The 19,486-nt window shown below is 36.1% G+C and overlaps 1 protein-coding gene and 1 non-coding gene across 2 annotated transcripts in view; one reads left to right on the top strand and one right to left on the bottom strand.

The window, feature by feature from the left end:
* The window catches only part of LOC106728633 (putative POM121-like protein 1), a 265,938-nt gene that overhangs the window by 33,590 nt on the left and 212,862 nt on the right, over positions 1 to 19,486 (top strand). The window lies entirely within an intron of this gene.
* On the bottom strand, positions 4,145 to 4,279 carry LOC116664515. Its single transcript, XR_004321043.1, has one exon. It is a non-coding gene; the product is annotated as a small nucleolar RNA SNORA70 (small nucleolar RNA).

Genomic DNA, 19,486 nt, shown 5'->3' with positions numbered 1-19,486 from the left:
AACGCAAAAACCATTCTTAGCTCCCAGACAGCAAAAAGAGGTGGTGAGTGGGATCTGACCCCTGGGCTCTCCTTTGCCCCTCTGATCTGATCATGACCATAAACATGGATCAAAAAGCCAAAGAGATCTCTGAATTGACTTCAGATCTTGCTTTGTTGGTTTCCCTTCAGTTTTCAGGTGGCCATTCCTAGATGCCCTGGGTCCGAAGTGAGGAGAAATAGCAGTCATTTCAGGAAAAAAAAGGAGGTCAGGATATACATATTCAAAAAGCACCTGAATGCTTGATTCAGTCACTCCCGTGCCCATTGGCCCTGACTAAACTAACTTCACATCAAATTACTGCGCTCAATTTTAGATTTTCTAACTTCACTAGGACATAAAGATGGACTCAAAAAATGAAAAAAAAAACTAAGATGATTAAAAGTCTATTATTGCAGATACTATTATATATGAAATAAACAACAAGCACCTTCTGGACAGCACAGGGAACTCTATTCAATATCTTGTAATAACCTGTAATGAAAAAATATGAAAAGGAATCACTGAATCACTATGCTGTACACCAGAAACTGACACAACATTGTAAACCAACTATACATCCATTAGAAAAGAAAGTATATTAAAAATGAGAAACCCCTTCCTGGAAACCCTTTTGCCTAGGGTTGAGCAGGACAAGGAACGAAGTAAACACACGAATCCAGACTCCAGAGCGCTACGTGGTGTGTGGACTAGCCCTTCTCTGCTTTACACAGAGAACTGAGATAGATTTGGATCAAAATCTTGGTATGACATTTAAGGAGGAACTGATGACACTGTTAGTTGTTAAATACTGGAGTAAGTCCCTCTAGGAGGCTGTCAGTACTCTCCCCCATGCAGAGAAAGGCGTAGTTGCTCAGCATGGTTTTATCCAACTTAACCTCTAGCAGGGCAGCAAACTTCTTCATTCATTGACTCGTACCTCCTTCATTCTCTCATTAAGCTTATTTCTAATTAGCATAGGGCTCAGGCACAGAGGGTAGGAGAGTGTCTAATATAATGCTTGCTTTCAAATAAAGTCTAGAGATATCAGGGTATTTCTACTCTTACATCTGGATTTTTCTGCCTGTAACTTACACATGGGAACATCTGGCTGTTGGGTAGTACATTCTCATCTTCCAGCTTTGAAAGTAATGCATCTGGTTGAAGTTGTTAATCATGAATTACTCAGTATGTGCTGTGCTCCAGAAATTGACACAGCATTGTAAGCTGACAATACTTCAGTTTAAAAATGAATTAAGTATTCTGGTTCCCATAAGCAAACGCTTGGCTCTGATATAAGATAATGGATGATGTCTGTAAAGTGCTTCACACAGTTCTTGAAAAAGAACTGCTTCACAAATAATAATAATAGGTATTATTAATTTTACTCCAGAACCTAAGTTTCTCAGCTCTTCCCTTCACCAAATCCCAAAAGATAGGAAAGTTTCCTTTATGTGACAGTCACCCGTGGAAGTCTGGGTGCTAAGTCCATCTAAGTGTGCCCTCACCCTGTCCCCACTCCCCTATTCATAGTTGTTGTTCGAAGGTGCAGCATATGCTTTTTAAAAAATATATATATATATATTCATTAGTTTGATTTTTTAGACCCCATATATATGTGCTAACATACAGTGTTTGTCTTTCTCTGTCAGACATATTTCACTAAGCATAATATCCTCCTGGTTCATCTATGTTGTGGCAAATGGCAGAATTTTACCCCTTTTTATGGCTGAGTAGTATTCCATTGTATAAATACATACCACATATTCTTTATCCAGTCATGTAGTAGATGGACATTTAGGTTGTTCCCTGTGCTCTTTTTTTTATTATTCTTGTTTAGGAGGGAGGTAATTAGACTTTTATTTATTGATTTTAATGGAGGTGCTGGGGATTGAAACCTGGACCCTTGTGCATGCTAAGCCTGCACTCTATCACTAATTCTTCATTCCTGCTCTCATATGCTCTTAATATTCACTTTATCAAAATAAATTACAACCAAATAATGTACCACATTTTGCCGTGTTTTAATCAAATTTGCTATTCATGAAGCTGTATCATTACATTTCTATGCCTTCCTGTATTCTTGCTCAAGTAGGTTTTAAAATATTAACAGTGTTTTTTTATTATACAACCTGTTTAAAATTTCCAAAGTCCCTTCCTCTGTGTAATTTCATGAATGCCGCAGCAAGCACGTGAAATCGAACCAGCCTTTCCAGCTCATTGTCCCCCAGCTTTATTGAGATATAATTGGCATGCGACATTGTATGAGTTTAAGGCATCTGATGTGTTGATGAGATCCTTCTGTAAATTGCAAACTGAGTACCATGATATTGTCAGCTATCTCCTCCGCCCCCGTCACAGTCACCAGTTTGTGTGTGCCTGGTGAGAACATTTAAGACCTGCTCTCTCAGCAGCATTTAGGTACATGATCTAGTGTTCTGTGTAATCGCCATGCTGAGCACTGGTCCCCAAACCTGTCAGTCTTATAACTGGTGATCTGTTCCCTGTGAGCAACACCTCCCAGTTTCCCCCACTCCTAAACCCTAGCAACCACCACTGTCTTCTGTTTCTGAGTTTTTCCTTTTTAGTTTCCACATATAAGTGAGCTCAGTGCTTTTTATTTTAATGATACAGCTGCATTCCCGAGAGGTTAAAGGACTGTTAAGTGAATTGTATCAGGAGGTTGAAGAATCAGCCCTCCAACTCTGCTCTTCTTTCTTTTTTTCGTTGAAGTGTGGTTGACTGACAGTGTTGTGTTGGTTTCAGGTGTACAGCACGGTCATTAAGTTATTTCATTTCATATCACACATATCCATCTGTGAACATACATTATGTTGCATATTTCTTGTTAGGATACAAGAGTTAATGGATTTTGAACAAACTATAAATAAAACCTGTTGTTAGGATATAAGAAAGTTATTGGCTTTTACACATTTATCTTCTAAGGCACCAGAGCAGCCTTTCAGTTGATGTTCTTGAGTTCTCTGGTAAACAGTCGTATCACCCAATTATAATTTTGTCCCTTCCTTTAACTTACACAAAACTCCTTTCTTTTTCTTTTTAATCACATTTTTCAGGACCTCCAAATTACTAAACAAAAACAGGATGCTAGACATCTTGTTTCTCATATTAATGAGAACCTAACAGATATTCTTAAGAAGTTTTAAAAGTATCCACTTGAGCTAAGTTTTTAGGAAGCATAACATACACCACATGCCTTTTTATCATACACTGAAATCACCATCCTGTCCTTCTCTAATCAATTCACATGATGAATTAATACACTTCTACTGTTAAATCATTCTTGTATTCCTTAATTATATTTTTGAGCTTATTTCTATACTTGCTTTTTTCAGATTTTACTTAGGATTTCTGTATGTGTATCAAGTGGAATTGAACCATTGTATTCTTTCTTTGTACTAATATTTTAGCATCACTAATCTCATGGGGTAAACAGGGCAGCTTATTCTATCTTTATCTAAAGTGTTTTAAGTAACAGGAAAACTTCTAACCTCGGAAAAGAGAATGCAGCCCTAAATGATCTGAGTCTAGTGCCTTCGGGGCAAAGAAATTATATGTGAAAGATACTATATTTCAAAATTTGTATTTATTGTCTTTTCTTGGGTCGATTTTGCTAATAATTTTATAAGTCAAATGATTATGTTTCAATACATTTTTATTTACAATATAAAGTTATATACATTATCTTGTAATTCCAAAATCATCATTATCTCTTGACAGTTTCCACTTTTCACTTTTTTTCTTTTTTATCATAGAAGAGTCAGTTTACAATGTTATGTTAATTTCTGGTGTAGATCTACTTTTCACTTCTAACGTGTTTTCTCATCACTTCATACTCAGATTGTTAGTTTGTTCTATTTTTTTTTTTTAATTTCAAATTAAACTTGCTCTTGGTTTAATTAAGTTCAGCCATTTCTTGTTGTTACATTCATTTAACACACATGCACATGCTCCTTGTTCTGCAGCTGGTGTGGGTGGACACGATGACTTGGCCAGTGTGGCCCCTGGGCCCTGTGTGCTGGGACTTTCCAGAGGCACCCTGCATACCTGTCTGGAGCCTAGACTGGGGACAGCATGAAGTTAGACATGAATGTTCACTGGAAAGGGCTGTCTCCAAGGTCCCTTAGGGCAGTCCATACAAGCAGCAGGCTGCATGCACTGCTGAGGGGTCTCCTGTTTGCAGCCATTGCACACCAGGCCTCCTTGGGGAAAAGAGCATGGTGGGCTTAATTGGCTGCAGAAGGAGTATTTTTAACATGAACTTTTAAAAATTGAATTATAATGAACATATGGAAAATCACACGGACTATAAGCATGTAATAAATTTCTGCAAAATGAACTCACCTGTGCAGTCACCGCCCACATTAAGAAATGAACACTACCCTTACCAGCACACCCCAGCGCATTCCTTACGCCTCTTCTCATTAACCATCTCTCACCCAAAAGATGCTGGGTGTTTTTCTGATTTTTATTACCAAGTACTAATTTTGCCTGTTTTTAAAGTTTATGGAACTGGTATTATCCAGCATGTGGTCTAAGGCTGACTTCTACTTAGCATGTTTGCGGGGTTCAGTACGTACTGTTCACCTAGGAATAGGGTGATCATATTTGGGAGTATTTCGCAGTTCGTTATGCTGTTGGTGAGTATTTGGGGGTGTTGCTGGTTTCAGCTGTTCTAAATAATGCTTCTGTGAATGTGCTTGTGCATTTTTTTTGAGTTACAGTCAGTTTACAGTGTTGTGTCAGTTTCTGCTGTACAGCAGAATTCTTCAGTCATACCTGAACATACATATATTCATTTTCATATTCTTTTTTTACTACAAGATCTTGAATATATTTCCCTGCGCTGTGCAGTATAAACTTGTTTATTTTATATGTATTGTGCATTTTTTTTAGTTACATATTATGCATTTCTGATGCATGGTGCACTTGGGGTGGGATTGCTTTCCAAAGTGATTTTTACCCCCAGCAGCATTAAATCAGAGTTTTCATTGCTCCGTACCTTCACTAACACTTTTAACTCTGTATTGCTTATAAAATTGTGTTTTTAATTTATGCTTCCTTGTTGGCTAATTATGTCATATTCCTTTTCATGTCTTTATTAGCCGGTGTGATGCCCTCTTTTGTGAATTGTCTGTATCGTTTACTTGTATTTTTTAGTTGGCTAATTTATCTTCCCGATTTACAGCTCTTTATACGCACAGGGCACGTGTATTTCAGATAACTTTTCCCATTCTTTCACTTCCATATTCCCTCGCTTAATGATATCTTTTGAGGAACAGAAGATTTTAATTTTAGTGAAATCTAGTGTTTTCCTTTTAGAATTCTTTGGGGAAATCTTTTAAAAATCTTCTTACTAATGTCTTGAAGATATCTTTGGATGTTTTCATTTAGAAGTTAATTGTTTGACCTTTCACATTTAGGCAGTAATTCACCATTAATTGATTTGCTTGTGTATATGATATGAAGGGTCAAGAACTACTTTTTCCCATATGAACCTCCAGTGGCCTTATTCCCATTTATTGGCATGTTCCAGCAGTGCCATCTTTGTCATAAATAAGGCAGATATTTTCTGGACTTGCTGTTTTGTTCCATTGCTCTGTTTATCTTTGAGCCAATTTGAAGTTCTCTTAACGACTATAGCTTTACAGTGTATCTTCTTTTAGTATAAATGCTTCAACTTTTTCTTCTTCAACCTTTTCTTCTTCAAGAGTTATCTTGACTATTATTAGGCTTTTGCATATTCATTTTGTCAGTTTCTGAAAGCATTAGGGCTTTGATTGGAACCACACTGACTCTATTAATTTGGAGCGAATTTACTTCTTTTAGCATGGAGTCTACCAACACTCCATACAGTACTACTCCATAAACACGATGTAGTTTTTCATTTATTTAGGACTGCTTTAATTTAGATTTTGTAGGTTTTTGTGTCAAGATCTTATACATCTTTTATTAGATTTATTCCTTGGCTGTTTGATCTTTTTAATGTTAAGATATCTTTTTAAAATTGCACAAATTTCTTTTGCTACTATATAGAAACACAGTCGGTTTTCATATATTGAACTTGCATCTAGAAACCTTACTAAATTCACTTATTTTCATGATTTGTAAATTCTTTTGGCTATTTTTCATGTATAATTAAGTCATCGGTTAATAATGACAGTTTTATTTTTTTCTTTCTGATCTTTGCAATTAAAAACCTTTCTTATTACACTGACTAGTACATCTGTTCCCATCTGTATAATTTCTTGATCTCTGAGAAGAAATAACTGACCATTAAAAGTGATGTTAGGTATAGGTATTTTATAATTGCTGTTTATCAGATCAAAAAAATTCTTTTATTCCTAGTTTGCCATGACTTTTTAATTAATAATGAAGGTTGATTAGAGAGAACACCAAAAGCACAAGTAATAAAAGAGAAAAACTGATGAAACTGTACTTCTTTAAAATTAAAACTTCCAAAACCCATCAAGAATCATCAAAAGATAAGCCACAGATGGAGAGAAAATGATTGTGAATCATATTTCTGAAAAACACTTATATCCAAGAATAAAACAAATTATTTAGGAAAAAAATTAGCAAAAGATTGGAGTAGACACTTTACTCAAGAAACTGAATTACATATTCAGTTTCTTTAATATGTATTTGTGTTTTCAGATTTTCTGTTTCTTTGTCAGTTTTAGTAAGTTGTGTTTTCCTAGAAATTTGGTTGTTTGTCCTTTTTCAAATTAATTGGGCCAGAGTTGTTAATAATATTCTCTCATTGTTTTATTGTCTGTAAAATCCTTAGTACTGGCCTTCTTTCATTCTTGATTGGAATTTGTGCTTTCTTTGATTTTCCATTATGAGTCTTGCTAAAAGCCCTTTTATTTATTTTAGTTTTTCTCAAAGAACAAGCTACTTTGATTTTTTTCTCTTGCACATTTATTTTCTATTTAAAAAAACTTTTTTACTCTAGTTTTTTATCTTTCTTCTATTTTGGGATTTTTTCTTCCTTTTTTCTATTTCTTGTTAGGGATACTTGATAAGGATATTTGACTGCTTTGTCAGCTCCTGTGAGAGGTCTGTTAAAAACCCACTGTGGTTGTAGATGTGTGAATTTTTGCTTCTTTATATTTTAGAGCTGTGTCTTTTTTGTATTTTGTTTATAATAACAAACATGATGATCCATTAAAAAATTCTTAAGAATTATAAAGTGACCCTCTGTCTTGAGTCATGTTTCTTGCCTTACTCTCCCTTGTCAGAGATTAAGATGACTTTACAAGTTTTCTTTTGCTTGATATTTGCGTATTTTTTTACCCTTTTTCTTTAGCCATTCTGTGCTCTTACACTTTAAGACGTATCTCTTGTAAACGGTATCAAATAAGATTTTAAACTCTCCTTGCATAACCTGTGTGAAGATTTCCCTGTAGTGTTTCTTTTAGTGTAGGCCTTCTGACGTCTGATTGTGTGGGTGAGTGTGTCTGAGTGGGTGTGTGAAAATGTCTTTATTTCACCATCATTTTTGATGGATAGATTTGATTCGTTTGAAATTCTAGGTGGGCAGTTATTTTCTTTCCTGACTTCAAAGGTACTCATTTTCTGCCTCACACTGTTGTGTGGATACAGCAGTATTCCATGACTTCTCTGCTGGGACTGGTGTGCAGTGAATGGGCCACAAGTGTTACGAGCAAACCTTGATTCTTTGGCTCCTGCCATGGCTTCCAGCAGCCTGGTCTCTTTAACCTGAGTGTGCTTTTCAAAGCATGTTGTGTGGCCACAGGGTCAGAATGTTGGTAAAAGCCCCCCATCAGACCTCTGGTTGGTGTGTTAGAGGGCATCCTCATGGTGTCCTGAGACCATAGGACATGATGGGTCCCATGATGCAGTTACGGGGTCCCCTCAGGACCACCTCATCCAGAGTCCTCGTCTGTCCCATCAGCTTCCACTTCTGCATTGCTGTCCCATCAGCTTCCACTTCTGCATTGCTTTGGCTCCTCTTTCATCCACTCCCTTCCCCCGTATCACACTACATTTAGCTACTTCTGTTAGCCAGTATGTATTAGCTAACATGCGCTAAGCAACATTTTATATTCTCAGTTTACAATTATATTCTCAGTGTTAAGTGACAGTGAGTTTGAACCATAACTTCGTTAACAAATACATCCTACTAATTTAATGTAGAATTTTTTGGCCCTATTAACTTTTTTTCTCTGCTAAATTTTAACTTTTCATAGAAGAAAATTAATTATGAAGATACTATACCAGACATCCAAAAATGTTTAAAGAGTAACGTATTGAGTAACCATCACCTAACTAAAGCAATACAGTATTACAAATAAGGTTGAAGTTCTCTGTGTCCATTGCCAGTCACATCCCTCCCCTCTGCTGAGGTCACCACCAGTTGAATTTGGAATTTATTATTTCCATGCATGTTTTGTATCCCAAAGTAGCATTCTTCTTTTAAAAACTTATGTAAATGGTTATTATCCTGTGTATCTTTCTGTAATTATATATGATTATAAATATGTTACACTTATTTCTATACTTACAAGTCTTCCAACATTGTTAAATTTATCCATATTTAGACTTTAATTCCTTCATTTTCATGATGCACATATAACATTCTGTTGCATAAATATGTTCCAGTTTTATTATTAATCCTTTTGTTGAGTGTCTAGGTTACTTCCAATTTTTTGCTGTTTTTATATATGTTACATTGAATGTTATTGTACATGTTTCCTTGGGCGTGTGTTTGAGAGATTTTCTAGGGTGTGTATACCTAAGAAGTGACAGGTTGTGGGATGTGTGCTTGGTAACTGTAGTTCTCACTCCCGCAGGAAGTGTGTGGGCTCAGAATGTCCCGGCCTCAGCTGATACTCGATATTACGTCTTGTCATGATCAGTTTCTAGTGGGCTAGTAAGAGAGTGAGGAGCTGACTGTATACCTTCTATGCTGTAACTGTACTTTGTCTTTTATTTGTCTGTTTATTTAAATAGGGACCTACCTTGTCCCAGAGAAGTTAATTTTATAAAAAAGCATGTCTTTGTTGAGCCACAGAGTGAACAATCCCTTTAGGAATTCTTTATGTTTATTTGTATCTGTTCCCAAGTTATAAGTCTGGGGTAAACTCCTAATTATGACACTGTTCGTTTGTATATACTTTCAAATGAGTGATTCTTAAATGTGATCCGTGGTCACCAAGCGGGCATCCGTGAGGGCACAATGATTTTCACAGCAGTGAGGTGCCCTTTTCACTGGGTTGGCATTTGCACTGATGGGGCAGAAGCAGTGGTGGGGAAAGTGCCAGCATATTTGCAGGAACCAAGAAAGTGGCATCAATCTGCAGTGATTTTGTTAACACAAATGGGTTTATTTGTATTATTCAATGAATAAATAAATATTTAAAAATTTTTGTTTCATTTTATAATAGAACAACTGTTGGTAGATTTATATTATATAATCTGAACAAAGCCCCTTCCTCTAAGAGTATGAAGGGGGCCTGAGACCACAAAGCTTGAGACCCATTACTTTAAGCACATGGTAGATGTATGAACAAACAAATATTTTATCCTTTCTGATTCTGACCAGCATCTTCGGGAAGGAAAAGTTAGGTAATAGAATTAATTCCTTTGGTAGATAAATTCAGTCTTATATTCAAGTTATATATGAATCTTAAGTAAATTTTCAATTCATTGCCTTAAAATTTTGTTTATAACTGGATTATATTTGTAAGTAAAACACTTCGCAGGTGCTGATCTTATGGAAAGAGTCAAAATGAATTCCAGTGAAGTTGTCCCTTTTGTCTCCAAAATAAGAGCAGTGATTAATGAAATCAGTAAGCATAATTACATTGTCTGTTTAGCATGCTGCAGAGGACCTTAAATATCAGCTTTAAAAAGTTGCACACTGTCTTCTATATAAGCTTTGACTAAAATATATAATTAGATTGTCATGACCTAAGCTGGTTGTAAAACAGCATGAAATATATTTAATTTGAAAAATTGTGAAAAATATTTTATAATTTTAAAGATGCTTCCTATTTATGATGACACGGTATATGCAGGTAGTTATTAGAAAATAAGAATTTGGTGTAAGCCTTTGACATAAAGTATCTATATTTCTTAAATAATTGCATACACAAACATTTAGGGATTTGGAATTTTTTGTTTTTTATGTAAATAGGATCATTTTATGTAATGTTTATATTTGCATACGCATCAATTTACTTTTTTTATTAATGCTTTTTAATACATTGCTGCATAGTACTGCATAGTGTAGTCTTATCCAAAATTTTAAATTATCTCTTCCTTAATGAACATTTAGGGTTCTTTGTTGTTGTTTGGGTTTTTTGCTGTTTTTGTTATTTATAAGACAACAATGAGTATCTTTGTACAGAGTCTTTTAGAGCATTAGTATGTGTTTATAGGATAGATGTCTAGACATGGTGTTGCAATTCTCAGGACGTACTGAATATAGAATGCACCGAAGAAACTGAATCAGTAGTTGAAAGTTTCTTCACAGAGAAAGCCTGAGACCCAGTTTTTACATGTTAAGTGACTTACATTTCAGATTCTTTCCCTAGCCGGTGAGGAACAGATCATTGCAACCGTATACTACCTCTTCCACAGAACGGTGGAGTTAGAGTTCCTTCCTTAACTCATTATTTCAGATCAGCAGGACCTTCATGCATAAATATGACACAAACAATGGAAGAAAGGATTGAGAGGTGCCACACCTGTGAACATAGATGAGATCAGTAAGTTTATTACAAAGACCAAGTTGGATTTTCACAGGAATTGAAGGGGGAGAGAAAGATTTCCACTTGAAAATACAAAATTTAATTCATGACATTAGCCAAGTAAAATCATGGGTTTTTCTCAATAGACTGAGAGAAAGAATTAGAGAGATGTCAACTCTGTCATAGGTAAAGCGCAAGGCAAGCCAGGAGGAGCAGAGCACTCCTGTTCCTGTTCTGTTTTCTTAGTAAGTGCTCATTAGGTATCATCTCCTGTTTTACCATGGAGATTTCAAATCAAACAGGCTCTGTACTCACAGACAATAAAGCAATAATAGAATATAAAAAAAAGTCAGCTGATCTCCTAAAGTCAGAAAAAAGACAGGAGGCCCCCACCACCTCTGTTCAATATGGTTCTGAAAATTCTGGCATGTGTGCAAAGGCGGGGAGTAGAAACACAATAATGGCTGAAAAAGAAGAAACATGACACTGTCTTTCTCAAGTGGTGAATGTTTCCATTGAAAATCTGTAAGGATCAAAAAATTATGAGAAAGAATGAGTGTTTCAAGATAGCTGAATATAAGATTCATATTAAAAATAATTAATTGCCTTTCTTGCTACCAGCAACAGACACAAGGTAATCAATCAAAGAAAGATAATGTTGACAGTAGGAACAAAAGTGGATCTAGAAATATATGCAAGCTGTTTGAAAAAATTATGAAACTTTATTTATGACATTAAAAAATTAAATGGAGACATTGTCTTATTGAATAGAAAGATTCAGTATCAAAAAGATGATTCTCAGAAATGAAATTAAGTGCATTAATTTTGTGAGGAGCTTGGTGGGCACAGACAGGCCCCCAAATAAAAATAGCTGAACATTCTTAAAGAAGGAAATAAAGATCCTTGCCTTATTATGCTCAAGAGCTATTTTAAAGATACAAAAATTAAGGTGGTATATTACTGGCTTTGGGATAGACGAACTGACCAGTGGAGTGGACCATAGAACCATAAAGTAGGGGAACTGATGTGGAGAGAGGAGGCGCTGCAGATCACTGGCGGGTGGCAAAGACGTGACTACAGTTATGAAGTAAAACAAACTTGTATGGTCTTGATGGAGTGAAAAATCTCTTAAACACAAAAAACACAAAGGGAAAGGTTGATAATGTTCTATGAAATTAAACTTAAGAACATGTTTGTTAAAAGACACTCTAAAGAAAGTAGAAAGAAAAGCCACAAACTGGGAGAAAACACTTGAAACACATAGCTGCCCAAAGATTAGTACACACACACACACACACACATGAATGCATGAATCAACACATGCATACATACATGTAACCTGGAAGTCAGTAAGACAAAAATGTTTCCCACAAAAGCGAAATGGGAAGTATGCGCAGGAAAGATGAGCGTCCAACAGATAATCATAGAAATGCAAATGCATACCACAGTGGGATACTATTTTATACCTAACTTAAGATTCCTGATTTTCTTTAGATAACAAGTAATCTTTTATTCCAACTACCTGGTCTTTGTTGTAAAGCTCCTATATATCCTGGCTCCTCCCCTACCTCTTCGGAGCAGTCTCTCAGAGGGGCTGTCATCCCCGGCTCGAGTCCTCCCGCCAAATAAAACATAACTCTTAACTTTTAGGCTGTGCATTTATTTCAGTCGACACACATAAGCCTCCGGTATTCTTTGGGGTCCTTATCCTCTAGTTCTCCTCATAGTTCATTTTCTATACAGAAGGGCTTCCTGGGGGTTATTTTTCCCTAGAGGAAATGGCTTGTCTGGTGGGTGTTAATGGATGCTGGTGGTGGAGGATCCTGCATTGTACACTTGGGGCTGTTTTCACATACAGGTGTGCTGGCGCCTGTTCATATGGACCTGAGCATCGTTAAATTGTCAGGAATTTTGTGAGCTGCTTTTCAACAACCATATACATCTTGAGATCCATCATTGTAACAGCATCAGTAATAATACAAATCAGAACGTATCCTTCCTCTCTGACACCACTTTCCCCTCTTGCGTCCTGTTGCATGTTCATTTTTTGCAGCTGGAGTATCTTTCTCTGGGTTCTAAAGGGTGATTGAACTTTGTTCTTGGCCACAGTGGCTACTGTGCTCTGCTTGTTTTTAATGAAAGGGTCTAAGGAACTTAAAGGCACTGGATGCATTTGAAAGCTGTTCTATTAAAATAGAGATGAGAAAGAAGTTCTGTATATTGAGTCACTAAATTACTTTACTGTTCCTAACTTCTTAGAAAGCGTCTTAAGAAGTAACCCCAAAATTCTACAACAAAATTTAGTTCTTCTGCTCTTTTCAAAGAAAAAAAACCTTAAAATGCATGGCTTTTTTTTGGGAGATATTTTATTCTAAAGAAATTCTCAGGTTTCTCAAAAGTTGATCATTGTTACAAGTCCCCACTGTCCCCTTCAAGTATGAGATGTCTAGGTAGAAAGCAGTAAGTAACTACTTTGAAATGTGCGTTAGCAAGTCAGCAGGGATGTGCAAAGATGGGATTATCCTGGTCTAATAACTGCTCTTGTTCCTCAGCTTTCCACCCCTCCTCCAGCTGCATGATCCGGGCACCTTACTGCTGGGGCCACTGTTGTGCAAATTAGCAATTTAGAATATGCTGTTCTCAAGCAGAGGTGTTTAATTACCTACTTAGGACCAGTATTTGTCTAATCAGGTGGTATTTCATGAAGATCTAGAAAGCATTTTTAAAGTTCTCTCTGAAGTAGAAACTTTGAGGGGGGGAAGTCTTGATTCTCTCAAGTTGAGGCCTCAAGGAGTTCCTATCTAATGGTAAAGAATATTTAAAATAGGTTTTCACCAGAATTTTAAATTGTAGGCTCTAGTGGGATGTGGATGATAATTCTGTGAATGATCTTCCACAGTAATCCTTTAAAATTGGCTCCCCGCCACCCCCCCCAAAATAAAATTGCAGAAGCTTCAATTTAGCTATGTAAATGCAGAGCTTAATTTACATTGAAATACAAGTAATTATGTTAAGAGGACAGATTATAAAATTCATCTGTTTAACGACATCATTTTTTTTAAGATTTTGTTATACTGTAAATTTTTAAAGAAGGAAATTGATTTTGAAAGTTTTCAAATTCTCTGATTAGTTTTTCTTCATGTGATTGAAAAATCAGTTGTTTTAAGTATTTTTCTGTCAGAAAAAGCTGTCTCTCTGGGTCAGATACATAGAAAATATTTTTGTACAGTGGAACAGAAAATTTTGTATAAAACTCATGTAAATTGTATGGGATAAACCTCTTCTCAAGAAGTGCTTCTCACTTTTCTTTTCTTGGCATGCTTTTGAATTTTAAAATTGAGACACACTTTTGAACTTTAGAATTGAAAGGCTCAAAGAAATAAAGGGTAAGTCATAATTAAAAACTAAAGAAGCACAAGACTATAGAAGCACATTTCTATCAGACTTCTGTGTTAGTCACCTTTCTGCAGGGGTTTGTTACGGAATCAGACTTTTTTTCCCCAGCCTAGCTGACTTTGTACAAGAGAATATTCTTTCTGTTTTGGTGACTGCATAATCTGTCTTCCTGTTGCCTTTACCTTAAACTAGAAGATACAATACAGTTCATATTGTAAGTTGGTCTTACGTCAGAACATCAGCTCAATTTAATAGTTGCTCAAAGGCTTTGCCATAGATGTTTATTTTATTATAGAAAAGTTGTATTTTATACATTACCAAAGTGCAGTGAGCTTCTATGAATTGTTTTGATAAATGTTGATTGAGGCATACCATGCGTAAATCTCTTGATGTGGAGGTTGGAGATGTGGATTCTAGTCCTCTCTACCATTTGGTACTTTTCCTGTCTCCTTGTTGTGAGAACATTGTGGGTTTTTTCTCTACCTATAGGTAGTATCTAGCATAGTAACTGGCCCGTGGTAGATCTCCGATTCAAAGAGTAAATTGACTGGGATCCTGTTGGTGTAGCAGTTAACAGAGCTGTACCGGTTTCCTCTCATCTTCAGATTGGATTCTCCCTCGGAATTCCTTTCTGTTTGCCTGTACCTGAAATTCAAAGAATCATGCTCATCCTGGCCTGAGTTTGATTCTTTCTCTTCCGCCCCAGTTCGTGTTGTTTCCGGGATGTGACTGAGGATGATAGAACAGACAGAGATGGACCAATTTGCTTATTTATCGTGATTAGTAAATTAGGACACTGTCCTTTGGCTGGATTAAAATGGGAGGTGTAGCTCAAGGGTTCAGGTTTGAAATGTAAAGGTAGTTGATGCTAAGGAGACATCCAAGTTGGAGATGTCAGGCAGGCAACAAGGGAGAAGTCTGGACAGGAGCAGGTAGTCCAGGATTGAGATGTGAATTTGGGAGCCATCAGAATGTTGATGATACGTGAAACTCTGGCCCTGGGTGAGTCACCTAGGAAGTTAACTGCAGAGAGAAAAAATGTCTGGTAACCCTGAGGCATTATAATGTTTTAAGGCTGAGATGAGAAAGAAGAACCAGAATGGAGACGGAGAATGATCAACCTGGGTAGGTAGGTGGGAAGAAAACAGTATTCTGATACCCAAAGGAAGAAAGACTTTCATGAAGGAGGGAGGAGCTTTTGCTGACAGGCCAAGTAAGATGCGTGGTAAAGAAATTGCTTAATATTACAACCAGCACCCTTTTGGCAACAGCGTTGAGGCTACGGTCAGATGCTTAATTTGCCTGGGAGACAATGAAAAACTGCATTCTTTCTGTAGGGCAATTTTGGGAGATACCTTAGTCTGAGTACCACCAGGCTGGGCTTTCTGGTTTTAAGTACTTTAAAAAAAACCCCCAAAAACTAGTTATCTGAAACCTATCCTGGTTATGGACAAATACTTCCTATAATTTGATTTCTTGTAAATAAACTGTAAGTGAATGTATTTGGAAAAATTTTCCTCTAAAATATATGTATATAGCTTTCTATGAAGCATAGCATCTGATTTATCATGGCTTAATTGTAGTCTCGGATGCTGACTTATCATGGCAGTCATAGTCTCTGATGTAAGATTCAGAGTTTTTGCCTATGAATAAAGTGTGAATAACTTTTACGGGAGTTTAAAGTATTGTATTTGTCATTTCATGCATTTAGTCATTATATTCCTTTTAATTACATGAAATGTTCAACTAAGAAATGTGCTTGTAAAGGTATACATCCACCTAAAACTCTATAGTATCCCATTTTAGGATTTAGATATTCTCCAGTAATGAACATAAGAGAGCTTGCATCAATTCCAGGTGTATCCCTGTTAAGCTTTCCATTTGGTTTAGAGGCATCTGATACTTACTTGAGAGAAATCCAGAGGTGTTATTTATTTTTTTTCAGTTTAAGTTTATCACCATTATACAATTCAAAGCTTTTTCAGATATTTCATTTTTGTTTTGCTTTATCTGAAATAAAGCTTATTCTGAAAATACTTAATCGGTACCACAGTGACTATTATAATACAATTTGAGAGATTATACACTTGCTATGTTACCTTTGCTGTTGCCTATTTTGGCTTTTATTTTAGCTGTATTATGTTAAGAATTGTTTAGAAAAGAACATTTTCAAAGTTTGAAGAATTGTTTGTCAGTCTGCCAAGTTGACCTGTTTAAGTAATTTAGTTAAATTGGATGTTATCCAGCATGTATTTTACATGCCCCCTACCCCCCATTTGATGTAATAACTAGAAATTGGAGGCACTGTATTACGGTGCGTGAAAGGTTGATTGGTGAAACACTCTGCTTAAGTCTGACTTTAGTTTTCCAAGTAGTAATTTCCAGATCTCAATTTTAGTTTTCTTTACCCTCTTGCCAAGAGTGATGGAAAGCTGACACAAGTACCTAGGAGTTACTTGTTTTCCCTTATGAGTAGTTAACAGCCCCTGTTTATTGAATCATAGTCTAGAATGGAGTCATTACACGTCACAGTTTGCAACTATGGTCTCTTGTCTCTTTTTGGAGTTTATTGCTTTGGCTGCTTTCATTGGGGTTATTAATCACATTATGACTTTGGACAGTTTTGTGAAAATTATAATGTGTTGCTAAATATAGCAAGAGTAATGAGCTTATCAACCAAGCTCTGTCACTTACTCTTAAAATATTACCCTAGAATATTCTAGAATTTGACAAGACTAGAAAAAAATGACTTTAAATTTTTTTGGCTTTTTTCCACTTTTTTTTTTTTTGGCGGGGGCAGTAATTAGGTTTTACTTATTTATTTTTAGAGGAGGTACTGGGGATTGAACCCAGGTCCTTGTGTGTGCTAAGCATGCGCTCTACCATTTAAACTAAACCCACCCCCATTTTTTGGCTTTTTGATATTAGCACTTAATTCCACAAGGAATATCTGTGTATGTGTTTAATGTAAAAATTTAAAACTCTTTTCAGCAGCTTTCCCTCATTCTCTTTCTCTCCTCATAAGTAATTATTGCTCATATACTAATTTAATATGTAGATTTTTAGTCCTTTTCTTGTTTTTTACTTGAATATTTGCATACATAGATTGCTATATAGATTATGTAAAACATGTATATGTATGTATGTATATGAAAATAATCACAAGAACAGGTTTTTAAATTTTTTTTTTGGAAATGTATAATATTTAGGAATTTACCCATGTCATCTAGATTTTCAAATGTATTGGTTTGAAGTCATCCACCATGTTCTTTTATTTGTTTAATGTCAGAAGCGCCAGCAGTGATGTCCCCTCTGCACTCCTGATGGTGTCCTGATTCGTGTCCTCTGTCTCCTCCTTTGATCAGTCTCTCCAGAGCCTTCCCAGTTTTATTATACATTAAAAAAAATCTGTTTAGGGCTTTGTTAATTCTCTCTATTGTTTGTTTTATTAATTCCTATTCTAGTTTTTATTAATTCCTTCCTTTTTTCTTCAGGTTTAGTTTGCTGCTTTATTTTAAACTTATTCAGATGGTTGTCTGTTTCATTTATTTTCTGTCAGTTAGACATATATCAGACCGTCTTACTGCATCCTTTTATCTCTGTATTTTCCATGTTTGTTTTTCCTTTCTTCTTTGCGAATAGTTTCTTGTCACCTCTCTACCAGTTCAGTAATTTTCTCCTAAGCTGCACCTGATTTTTTACAAACGTTGAGTTTTTTTGTTCATTTCAAAATAGTTTTTGGTTCTTTAAAAAATCTGTAATGTCACTTCTTTGTGTGCAGTTTACATTTCCTGCTTGGCTTCATGTTTTTGAAAGTCAGCGTTTGGTGATACGGATCTCAGTTTTGTGTGGCCCTTTTCCTTTTTACTGTTTCCCTTATCTTGTTTCCTTGGCTATTCTTTGGCTGTGTGATAGACATTGTAATTTGAAGTCTGGGTTTCTCCCATGTGGATTTTTGTCACTGCAATGAAAAAAAAAAAAGAATTTCCTAGTATTGTTTACTACGGATATACCATAATGTATATAATTATTCCTTTATTGATGGCTTTTAGGTAGTTTTTAGTTTTTTACTATTATAAACAACAATGCAGAAAATAGCATTAAACATAATATTAGTGTATCTGAGGAAGCCTCAATAAAGAGATACATCTTTCTCTCTGAGGTTTGGAATAAATTAAAAAATGAAATAAAAACTAGGGAAAAAAAAGGCAAAATATTTTTATGACTGGTATTAGGTAAGTTGAGGTTGTGGCTTCAGATCTGTTGATGAGGTTTGCTCATTTGGATCGCCGGCATTAGACTCACTTCCCCCAGACAGAGCTGCTCTGTGCTGGCTCTGGCTAACTCACAGGGCACCTGAGCACACATGCAGGAACACGTGTGACCTTGGAGGCCAGGCACATTTCCAAAAGAAAAAAGGAGGTAATAGCTCAACCAAGAACATGTGCATTTATTCATTTTTGAATGAGCCATTTAGATAAATCATTTGTTAGGGTAGAAGAAATTTGGGGACCAAGGTTGCAGGAGAGGGAGACCCACCTCTGTAATGCTGTATGTATTTAGCATTTTAGGGAAGAAGAGAACCTGTCTAGACATGTACTCTGGACACTTGCCAGCTGGGAGACTGAGTAAGGAGCCTTGTCAGAAAGCATCTCTGGAGGCAGGTGGCTGGAGCTGGCCCTCTTGCTGAACTGATGTTCGATGCTCGCCTGTTGAGCCAGCTTTCTGCACTCTCTGCTAAGCTGCTGAAATGGCAAAGAAAATGTACCTCCAGGCCACGCATACTCGTCTGTCCCCAGTTAGCCAGTGTTTCTGTTGTTATTTCCTGGTTGACTTCTTGCAGATTGGTCAGAGAATGGCTGTAATATTTGTACTGTTTGGAATGTACTGTGTTTCTGCTTTGTGGATGCTCACACTGTGTTACCTGGTATATAGATATTTTATCACTGCTAGATCTTCATTGTGGATTTTTGCTTTATTAAGCCTTATGAAGTGCCTTTTGGGTTTTTTTTTTAAGCCCTTTTAATGCTTTTACCCCATTGTTGCTCTTTTTTGTTAAGATTATGAGGTGTTTTCTTTGTGTTTGACTCTGAGGTGCCTACCCATTCTTCATATTTTTAATATTTTCTGTTTTGTTTTAGATGTCTTTGTATCGTTCTGCTTGTAGTTGGGTTTTGCTTTGTGATCCAGCTGGAGTTTTTTCCTTACTGGATGAATATAGCTCCTTTAAATATATTGATATGCTTGGTGTTGAGCCCATCATTATGATTTTCTGTGCCTTCTGATTTTGATGATTTTATATTTAAAAAATCATTTTAAATATGCTGTGT

This window comes from Camelus ferus, chromosome 6 (assembly GCF_009834535.1).
Source record: "Camelus ferus isolate YT-003-E chromosome 6, BCGSAC_Cfer_1.0, whole genome shotgun sequence".
Lineage (NCBI taxonomy): Eukaryota > Metazoa > Chordata > Mammalia > Artiodactyla > Camelidae > Camelus > Camelus ferus.
This window is presented reverse-complemented; position numbering and strand designations above follow the sequence as displayed.